We start from the raw sequence: 12,105 nt of genomic DNA on the forward strand, positions 1-12,105 counted from the left end.
CACAGTAACTGAGTGACACCAGATGCAGAGTGTGAAGCATCAAACGCTCACAGGGAGAGGGATGAGGTAATGAGTAAGAGCAGATGACGTGTTTGTGTGTGTGTCTGTGTGTGTGCGCATAGGTCAGTCTATGACTGTGTCCATCTGTTGTCCTGTCAGCGCTGCCAAGTCACATGACATGTGACAGGACACACACGCACGCACGCACAGACACACACACACACACACACACACACACACACACACACACACACAAACACACATACACACACACACACACACATTCAGTTTGCTTTACTGCCCTGACTTACAGACATGACTACTGTATATACTGTTTTAAATTCACTTCAGGGATTTGAACCAGATTTAAATGAGCTCATTATCTTATTGATGATACACGACTGAGCAATAACTGAAGCTGTTTTAGAAGTTTTTATTTGAATGTGATGTTACAGCAGCTGCTGGCGGCCATAAGAGCTGCACTGAGGAAAAGACCAAGGTCTCCACGTCTCTAGTATCGACATGGATACAGCAGTTGAGCAGCTTTGCTAACTGGCTAATATTTCAGCTTTTTGAGGCAAATGTGGGATTTCGTGAAATGGACAAAAGGAAAAAATGCTAATGTAACTTATTCTCCAAGAGTTTCCCCCCTGTTGAGACTTTACTTGTGGTGATGGGTGGTGTGTGTCCAATGTGCAGCCAGGCCTGGCCAGGAGGGGAAGAGAGCAACCTGAGTTATTTTCTGTTGTTTAAAGTCACTGATTTCCCCTGAACACCTCAAATGCACACTAACGCTCAGTTGTGTATAGACTGTTTTTATATAGAGCTTTTCTGGTCTTACCACCGACTCAAAACGTTGACAGTGCATTCAACAATTCATACAACACATTTTTATTTAGCCCTTGAACCTGGCTGTAGTTCAATGCTTTTGAAATTATTGAAGTCTGCTACTCGTCAGTGGTGATGGAACTTCAGAAAGCATTGCTCTACACCCAGGTCCGTGTCAATTTCACCCGAGGTTCATGGGAACTGAAGTGAAGTTGTGTGAAACTGTGTAATGAAGGTGACATATCTGTATGTGGTGATCATAAAGATAAACCTTTAGAATCATTGAGTTATCCAGACTGTGCTTCTTCACATCACCTGTCTCTCTCTCTTCCAGCTGGTTGTTAGTAGTCGAGTTTATGTTCTGCAGACAGCTGGTTAATCTGCCACTGTGATGAATTAGCTACAAAATACACACACACACACACACACACACACACACACACAGAGAGAGAGAGAAAGAGAGCCAGCTGATGCTGACATCAGCTTTAGCAAGGGGAGGATTAAATATATCTGCTCTATTGAGCTAGGAATTACACAACACACATACATACACACACACACACACACACACACACACACACACTCTGGTAAACACACATACCTAGGTAAATACATACACACACGCATATACTGCAGATTAAGATGCAGACAAAGAAAGAGCAAGTCGGTGAACTGCATCAAAGTGAAATGAAATATGAGCATTTACCTTTTCTGTGTGTGTGTGTGTGTGTGTGTGTGTGTGTAGGAGAGTCTAATCCAGGCTGACCAGGCAGTCAGTAATCAGAGATGCCAGCTGTGGGTTATAATCACACGCACGCCACACAAGAACACACACACAAACACCCACACCCACACACACACACACACACACACACACACACACCACACACACACAACAATGTGATTCCTGACTGAAGAGGAAAAGCAGACATATTCTCTTCTGTGAGATGAAGCAGGTCAGTGCTTCACAATGAGCTGAAGAGACTCGCTGAGTTTTAATGTCATCTCCATGTCTTTAATGCCAATACCTGCTGAGACACGTCGTCTCTCTCACAGTAAGAATCTCAGTCTGTGCCGCTAGAGAGAGAAACCAAACCCAGAGGAGTGAGACCCCTGACTGACCATGAGGATCATGTGACCTGAGCGAGAACTTCTAATGGGTTGTTCACAACTTTTACCGTTTTGCAGCTAAGTTTTGAAAGGCAATAAAGAGGAGTACAAAAAAAACTTCTTTGGGTCATATCCCACTCCTTCACAAACATTTCATGGAAATCATATGAGTAGTGAATGCATTATCCTGTAAAATAAAAAAGGAGAAGAAAGCAGAACCTCCTTGGTTTGGGTAGTAAACTTAATAATACGTCATGTTGGTACATAAACTTTAAGCAAAGTTTAAAAGCAGATATTCATGTCTGGACAGATTCATGGTCATTGTTTCCCTCTGTTTTCAGTGTTTATGCTAAGCTATGCTAAACAGCTACTGGTTCATTCCTCTCATCCAACTCTTAATGAAAAGCAAGGAATGTTGAACAATGTCTTATATTGTTTTGAATGGTTTGTGCTAATGAGTTTGTCGTCTGCATAGGTGGGACGCCCAACATCATACCCGCTGGTAGATGCACAAACAAGACACAATAGGAAAATGGAGAAAATATGAAATGGCACTATTAACTTTGAGAAACATATTAATGAATTAATTTATTTATATTTACCTCAAAAGAAGAATACATTTATTAACAAAGCAGATCTGTTGAAATGTAGAAAAATAAAGAATCTTACCAGTGCCACCTCCACTCACCATCATGTGCAACCATTAACACAATGTGACTATAGTTTGGGGCCAAACCTTTTATGACTGGGATGTATGTCAGCTTTTCAGGAACTAACAGGCGACTGCAGTGTGTGATTGTTCAGATGGGAAAGGAGGCTTTTTCCAACCATTCTTTTCACAATCAGATTCAGTATAATGTCAAATGTTATGTTTTCTTGATCACACGCTGTTTTGATGTAAGTGAGCGAAGGAACGAGAGGAAATCCCTGAATCCTGCTGGTGTAAAGATGGAGGGAAGGCGACACTGAGAGGGGTCACTAATGTATGTCTCTTTTGCCCGAGAGAGATTGCACAACACAGACACACACACATGCACACACACACACAAGCACACGCACATTTGTACACATGCACTTAAACACACACACACACACTAACCTGAGGGGATGACAGGACAAAGAAACTAATGGAGATGTAACCAGACAGAGAGAGTGGTCTCAGAGTGGCTGTCTCTCACCCTAAGGCCAATAGCTGGTAATGACAGTGGTCAAAGACACACACACACACAGTGAACAAAGCAGTGGCCAGCAGCAGCAGAGATGCTGCAAAGACTACTCGATCCAATTTGATGTTTGTATATTCGTCCCTGCAGAAATCTCCTGGTTTATTATTTATACGTTGATATATTTCTGCAGCGAGTGGTCCCACCAAGAAAATATTGTCTAATTGTTTCATTCTCTGACCTGAGCCCACACATAATAATAATAATAATAATAATAATAATAATAATAATAATAATAATATCTTGAATTTATATCGCGCCTTTCAAGAGACCCAAGGACGCTTTACATACAGTGCCTTGCATAAGTATTCACCCCCCTTGGACTTTTTCCCATTATGTACTGTTACTAACTGGAATTCAAATAGACTTAAATAAACTTTTTCCCGTTTGATCAACAAAACATGCATAGTACTTTGGAGGTGCAAAATAAATTTTATTGTGACACAAACAACAATGAGAACAAAAAAGTTGACATCTGTTGGGTGCATAAATATTCACCCCCCTGTGTCAATACTTGGTAGAACCCCCTTTCACTGCAATTACAGCTGCAAGTCTTTTGGGGTATGTCTCTACCAGCTTTGCACATCTAGAGATGGAAAGGTTTGTCCATTCTTCTTGGCAAAAAAGATGAAGCTCAGTCAGATTGGATGGAGACCGTCTGTGAACCGCAATCTTCAAGTCTTACCATAGATTCTCTATTGGATTGAGGTCTGGGCTTTGACTGGGCCATTTTAAGACATTAACATTCTTTAATCCAAACCATTCCTTTGTAGCTCTGGCTGTATGTTTAGGGTCATTGTCCTGCTGGAAGATGAACCTCCGCCCCAGTCTCAAGTCTTTTGCAGACTGCATCAGATTTTCTTCAAGGATTTCCCTGTATTTGGCTCCATCCATCTTTCCCTCTATTCTGACCAGTTTCCCTGTACCTGCTGAAGAGAAGCATCCCCACAGCATGATGCTACCACCACCATGTTTCACTGTTGGGATGGTGTGCTCAGGGTGATGGGCAGTGTTGGGTTTTCGCCACACATAGCGTTTTGCATTGAGGCCAAAAAGTTCAATTTTGGTCTCATCTGACCAGAGCACCTTCTTCCACATGTTTGCTGTGTCTCCCACATGGCTTCTGGCAAACTCCAAACGGGATTTTTTATGGATCCCTTTCAACAATGGCTTTCTTCTTGCCACTCTTCCATAAAGGCCAGATTTGTGGAGTAGACGACTAATAGTTGTCCTGTGGACAGATTCTCCCACCTCAGCTGTGGATCTCTGCAACTCCTCCAGAGTAACCATGGGCCTCCTGGTTGCTTCTCTGATTCATTTTCTCCTTGTCCGACTCTTCAGTTTGGGTGGACGGCCTCCTCTTGGTAGGTTTGCGGTTGTGCCATATTCTTTCCATTTTCTTATGATGGATTTTATGGTGCTCAGAGAGATGTTCAGAGCTCTGGATATTTTTTTATAACCTAACCCTGCTTCATATTTCTCCACAACTTTATCCCTGACCTGTTTGGTGAGCTCCTTGGTCTTCATGATGCTGTTTGTTCAGTAATGATCTTCAACAAACTCTGAGTCCGTCACAGAACAGGTGTATTTATACTGAGATTAAATTGCAGACAGGTGGACCCTATTTACTAATTATGTGACTTGCAAATGCGACTTGTGAATGCAATTGGTCACACCAGATCTTTGTTAGGGGTTTCACAGTAAAGGGGGTGAATACATATGCACTCAACACTTTTCAGATTTTTATTTGTAAATAATTGTGAAATCCATGTAATATTTCCCCCCACTTCCAAATGATGCACTATTTTGTGTTGGTCCATTACATAAACTCACGATGAAATAAATTTTAATCTGTGGTTATACCATGACAAAATGTAGAAAAGTCCAAAGGGGGTGAATACTTATGCAAGGCACTGTATGTCTGTGGGGACAAAAGAGATGAGAAATAAAAAAGTATACATCACAAAACAGGATAGAAATAAACAGCACTAATGGCAGGGTGAGGCATCATCTGAGGCCAACGGCCTTAATAAAACACTGGGTTTCTTTAGTTGGGAGGACAGCCCACCTGACAGACTGAATTCAGGGCATAAAAGTTTGATGTGAGGTTATTTTTCCTGGCTCTCTCTTGACACATTGACCGACCCACTCGCATGTTCCTGTTGTTGTTCAGTGAACCTGAACTAAACCAGGTCAGAGTCAAAGATGAACATGGCAGTTTTGATGTATCATTTGTCTGATCTCTGGGATACATGACGCTACAGAAAAAACAAGCTCCAAATAAAGAGAATGTATCCATCAACATGTAGTTAATAGTAATAGGAAATCATATAAAGCTTTTCCAGTCCTATCAACCACTCAAGGCTCTTAAAAGTCAAGGTCACATTAAACCATTCACACAAACACATTCACACAGACTTCTATGCTCATAACGCTTTTTAATCACACACCATTCACACGCTGTCACCAGCCGTCGGGGCAATTTGAGGTTCAGTATCTTGCCCAAGGACACTTGCTGAACAGAGGAGCCGGGGATCGAACCGACCTCCTGGTTTTAGGGGGACCCTCTTTACCTCCTTAGCCCCGATGTGGTTTGTGAGCCGGATTTTCACTGAACTGATTTGTACCAAGATCGGTGGAAAGATGGGGAACTTTTAAATTCTCTTATTGGATCAAGTCAAATCTGCAGATCAATAAATTTAGATTCACAGCATTTTTTAACGTAGATCTTGATGTACAAAATTTAACATATTTATAATGTTTAGATCTATGAGTTGTACATATACATGTACAATTTGCTGCAACTTATCAGACTAGATCCTTTCCCCTTTTACTTTTCTATTATAAGAGCTAAACAGTTGTGTAGTATTGGAGGTTTGTGCTCTAGTACCATCCTAGTTACTAATGACTTTTTGTGTGTGTTGCTCTCAGCGTGAACAGAAACACTTTGACAGAAGCAAGGATTTCATAGGCATCACGTTCAGAAAGTGAGCGTGTGTCAAATCTAATCCTCTCATGTGCACAGCTGACATCATGTTGTATGGTTTACATACCGCAGCTTACACATACACACACACACACACACACACACACACACACAAACACACATACACACACACACACACACGCACACTGAGGGGATTCTGTCTTTCCAACCTTCACTTCAGGACACTGTGACTCCTGCTCTGTCTTTAAATAGCCGCTCAGCTCCATCAGGACCTGACACTTTCTGTCCAAGGTGAAACTCGGCTTTCGCACTAAAATTCAGGAGTGAACCGTTTCACTGACACAGCTGATAAAAGATCAGACCTGAGGGGACGTGACACTAATGAACCACCTCCAGTTTCCTGACACAGAACTCAAAGACAAAGAAGAAAACATTTACAGCTGCATGCAAACGTCGGGGCAGTCAAATTACACGCAGGTTGATTTTTTATGTGAAAGAAGTAAATACAACCTCTGCAGCAAAGACACATTTAAATGAGCCTTTCTTAAATTGCCAATGCACTCAAAAAACAGGGAAGAAATTGTGGGACATGCAAAAAGGAACCCTTCTTTGTCAGTACCTGGTTAACACCTCTGCAAGTGTGGAGGTGGAAATATACAGCTTTGGACATACTGTATGTTGCAGCCAGCGGCAGAGGAACACTGCACAGATACAGGGAAGAATGGAATTTTCCAAAAATCCAAACAGATTTTGGACGTATCATTTAGTCTGTCAAGAACCCGAAACTGAAACAAGGGCAGGCACCAAATCTATCAGGAACGACCTTGAGAAACAAAAACTTAAACTTTTGCTTCAGATCTCAGAGTTGTCTAATTTAAACATGACTGCCTATCTGTGGGAAGATCTAAAACCTGCTGTGTGTGCAAGACAGAGTAAAGATGTCTCCAAAGTTGAAGTGATCAGCAGGACAATTAATAAATCAAGACTCTAAGCTGGATACACAAAGTGTTGCAAGCTGTGATGTCTGTTAGGGGCATGTATTAAAAAAATTTCACTTAAAAAAAATCTGCTAAATGTCGGATTTACCAAAGCCTGTCCACCCAGCTTTAACAGTTTCTCTGTTGCTTTGATGTTGAATTCAAAGTAAATAGAACTGATTAATCTGCATTAATACGATAATGAAATTCAGAGTAAATTTATAGTTGCATATTGAGGATTATTGGTATTGCTGGGATCATAGAAGGAGAAGCAGCAGCGGTCTCAGATTAGTTTCTCTTCAACTTTTTCTCCATTGTTGATAATTCAGAATCCTGGGCTGACCTTTCTTTGCACCATCCACACACTTATAGGATTTGTTCAACTTTTTGGGTAAATGCTATTTCTGTTCGCCTTTTTGCCGAGAGTTAAATGAGAAAATGTGTGTTCCAGTAAATATGAAGCTACAGCCAGGAGATAAGTTAGGTTTACATGAAGACAGAATAAAAAGGGGAAACAGCTGTAAATCCCACTAACCAGCACCTCTGAAGTTCACTAATTAAGACGTTACCTCTCTGTTTCTTTTCAATTTGCTAAAAAAAACAACACTGTGGTTTTTAAAAGGCTTTATGGAGTCTTCTCTGCATCTTGGGAGTGTTGTCATCTCATGAAGTTGCCATGTAATTAGTGACTACTTCAGGAAGTCACTGTGCTAAACCAAGAAAAAATCCTGCTATAAATGGGCTGGATTTTTAAATGTTACATATATATATATATAACAACATAATGTTTGTAACTTAATATGGCGACGCCTGCGAGCTAGTTCTGGCAGACAACTCGAGCTGCGCTGCGCCAATCATATTAAATACATCATGTGACATACATCATGTGACATACCTCAATCTCCACAATCATCTATAATACACACCCACCTTATCAGGTGGTCTGTTTAACCAGAGAGACATTTCCCATCAACCCCTCTTGCTCACACTGCTACTGCAGTATTGTTACCTGTTGCTTCCAACCCTCCACCACCCCAGCATCCACCTGTAGGCTCCAACGGGGGGTTACAAGTATTTGCTCATCACTCCCATCATTCCTGTGTAATCATATGGGGGAGTGATTAAGTTGGAGCCTAGACGCCAAACACTAAATTTGTTGTAATAAATATATTACATGATCGAACGTGAGTTGTCTGACTGAATTCTGTTTCCTGCCTGAAACAGGAAGCTTCTGAATCACTGGAATAAACCAGATGTTCGTCTTTTAGAGACTGCTGGGGATTAACCCCTCGTTTCCCCCGTTTCCCCCCCCCACACACACACACACAAACACACACACACACACACACACACACACACACACACACACACACACACAACACACACACACACAGAGAGAGATACTATTTCTATCTGTGTGAGGATTTCCACCAGTCCCCTACTCTAATTTGAATCATGAATCATGTCTTCACTTTTACATAATGTCTACAACTCAAACTGGTTCTCACTATGTGAAGCCATACAAGTACACACAAACATGTATATAACCCACTGCATGTAGGTTACCCAGCAGGCTGTGCAGGATTTGATGGGACATGATTGGTTGATCCAGAGGGGGGATTGCAGGATTGGGATTATAATCCACAGCTAAATGTGTGTGTGTGTGTGTGTGTGTGTGTGTGTGTGTGTGTGTGTGTGTGTGTGTGTGTGTGTGTGTGTGTGTGTGTGTGTGTGTGTGTGTGTGGGTGGGTGTGGGGTGTGGGTGTGGGTGGGTGGTTGGTAGCTCAGTTGACATAATCTGTGGTTTTATAATAGAGATTACCACTCACATTCTTCTGAACATCTACTGACTCCATCCCCTCCCTTTGAAGTGGATATCAGAAAAACACTGAATTAATTTGACCGCTGACATCGCTGTGCCGCTGTGTGTGTGTGTGTTTGTGTATGTGTGTGTATGTATACATCAGTCCACTGACAATACACACCTAAAATACTCTACTTGTATGTGCTAAAATAGATAATATATGTATAGTCCAGAATAGCCTGGCTCTTATGCTCCATCTCTGGCCCTGTGTATGATGAGAAGGGCTCCAGCACCCAGAGGCCCTGAGCTGGTCCAGCAGGCGAAGAAGTTTTATGAATGTATGGATGTATTATTTAGTTCAAGTCTGCAGCTGCAGTGTGATCGCAGGAGCTCAAAATCTGGGTCCAACAATATCCTGGATCTGCTGCGCTTGAAAGAGCAACGCACACAACCAGCATATGAAGCATTTAAAAAACAGTAACACCCACTGTTTACTGTGTAAGACCATGAACTGGTGCAAAACGAGAAGCGTCACCACGTCGTGATACAAAATTTAGCTAATTTCCTGGTGTGAATATGTTTTCAAATGAAGCAGCACTTCTTTTATGGACTGTAACTGTGCCATCGTACCTTCAATAATGTGATAGCATGTCGTCTAATTATCGTTTAATGGTAGTTCCGATCACAATAGATAAAAAGCAACCTATTGTCGAAAACAAAAAATGTGCAGACCCACAGTCCTTATATCATAGCTTTGAGAAACATTCGGTTGGCGTGTTCTTTGACTCTTTAGTGTGCTCTATGTCTCACCCATTAACATGGAGGTTAAAGGGTTTATGACTTATGCTGCAGCCAGCCTCCAGGGGGCGATCAAGAGGCTTTGGGGGGCCGTCATGTCGTCCATCTTTACACTTGCTTGACCAACAACTACTTTCACACATGCAGCATACTAATACTGGCTTGTTCCTCCTTCTGCTCTGAATGCAGCCTCATTACCTCGGGACGTGGATTCCTCGAGATATTAGAGACTGCTACATGTTCACATGAACACATGACATCATTACTGCAGATTCATCAGCTGCACATTCAGGCCGCACATCTCACATCCCAAGGGTTCTATTTTCTTCACCTCTGGAGACTAAGGAGGCCATGGAAGTTCAATGAACTCAGTATCATATTCATTTATTCTGTTTGAGACGCAAATGGTAATAAATGGAATTCAGCCATCGTTCATTTTGTTATTTCCTGCTGTGATACTTTTAAATGCTGATGCAGTTACAAAAGGCCTTTTTAATGAATAAGCAGGTGTGCACATGTTTCTAATAAAGTGCTCGGGACTGTATGGTGATTTGATTTCAGGGAACGATAACAGCCCGAGGCCATATCCCCTTTATGTAACAATATCTGGCTGCAATAACTAAAGGAGAGCCCTGACTGTCTTTATCCACTCTGAATTATCTCAACTGTTGGAAATTTGGTCACGGCATTATTGTCCCCTTCAGGAAGAAACCTAATCACACTGATGTAACGTGATCATCTGACTTTCGATTTATGCAGCACCTTAAAAGGTTATTTCTTCAAAAACCAAACTAGTGCAAAGCTAAAGACATTTCCATCAGCCTCAGCTGCACGAGTCCACATGTTGACGTGCTGAAAGTTATGCGTGGTAAACAACTTGGCTGATAAACATCAGCTCCCAGAATGTGGCGATCGGTATTCACAGAAGAAGATGAAGCATTAACCTGTCCAGAAAGACGAGAGGCCCACCGTGACATCACTTCCCTCTCAACATGCTGACTCATCAAACATTCAACAGCCGCTCCACTCAACTAATGGAAGAAGGAACACGAGACAAACGCACAGAAACACACACCTTGCTGAGCAGGTGGACACACTGATTAGTTGCTTGTGTCTTTTAGACAAACTGAAGCTGACAGAGTGACACCACATGAGGACTGGGGTTGGGGGATCACACAGAGAGGGAAACTTAGTTTTCTATGTGACTCGGTTTGACAGGATTGATGTTTCTTGTCATTTTTCCTGCTGACACGCAGAAACTGTCTCTCTGACTCAACATCTGAGTCATGCCAGAGCTAAGCTGAGCAACATCTGACAGCAACTTCTTTACGTCTCTGGTTCCCCCCCTTGAAAATTATTTGTTGTGATGAACACATGATGGAGGAGAAGAGATTTAACTTATTTTTACTCTGGATCATTTGTTCCTGTTTGAACTGAAAAACAAACAACCTAGTCTCTCAGGCTGCTTTCAGACCTGCACTGAACTCTGGAGGTTTTCCTAATGTCTCATTCAGTTGCTTCGGACATTGATCGAGTGAGTCCATGTGAGAATAAGATTAAGAATATGTGCGGAAAAGAAATCCACAGCAAGCCAGATGTCATTTCTAAAACATGGCGGGTGCAAGAAACTTTGAGAATACAAATATCTCAGGATGAGAAAGAGGAGCCATACACATAGAAGATGGGGACAAAGACGCCAACCTGGAGAAACAGGGAGGATCGACATTCAAGCTAAAACTAAAATGCAATTTCTGCAGCATAATTTATAAATCATGTACTGCCTTTGGTCGTCAGCACATTTCCTGCCAAACCTATTTGGTGTTTAGTTGTATAGAAGTGTAATTTGTAGGAGACATCGTGGTCTGACTGTCTGCTGCCTCACAGGTTCAACTCCTACTCCCTGCGGCCTCCCAACTGATGACACAGTGTAAGTGTGTGTGTATGTTTGTCAGTGTGACCTTCACAACCTCAGTGTGTGTGTGTGTGTGTGTGTGTGTGTGTTTGTGTGTGTGTGTCTGTGTGTCTGTGTGTGTGTGTCTGTGTGTCTGTGTGTGTGTGTGTTTGTTTATTTGTTTGTGTGTAATACCTCAGAGAAATGAGTCATAAGGAAACACTTCATCACTGCCGTCCTATTTAAACACACTTTGTCTTTTACACACTCATAGTCGACTTTTTCTCTCTCTCTCTCGCTCTCTCTCTCTCTCTCTCTCTCTCTCTCTCTCTCTCTCTCTCTCTAATTGTGGGCCAATAATTGTGTTTTTGATGATAATCATCCAATCACATTTCATTACAGTCATCACTTCCTCTTTGTCACATGATGGGAAAGTAATTAATAGCTCCTGAGAACACGGGGAGCAGCTGCACACACACGCGCACACAGGTAGCTCCATAAATCACAGCAGACAGAATGGGAGTAAT

The 12,105-nt window shown here is 41.9% G+C and overlaps 1 protein-coding gene across 1 annotated transcript in view; it reads right to left on the bottom strand.

Annotated features, from left to right (window-relative positions):
- The window catches only part of znf385b (zinc finger protein 385B), a 38,479-nt gene that overhangs the window by 21,694 nt on the left and 4,680 nt on the right, over positions 1-12,105 (bottom strand). The gene's annotated exons all lie outside the window — the stretch shown is intronic.

The sequence above is a fragment of the Pleuronectes platessa genome, chromosome 14, assembly GCF_947347685.1.
Source record: "Pleuronectes platessa chromosome 14, fPlePla1.1, whole genome shotgun sequence".
Classification (NCBI taxonomy): Eukaryota; Metazoa; Chordata; class Actinopteri; order Pleuronectiformes; family Pleuronectidae; genus Pleuronectes; species Pleuronectes platessa.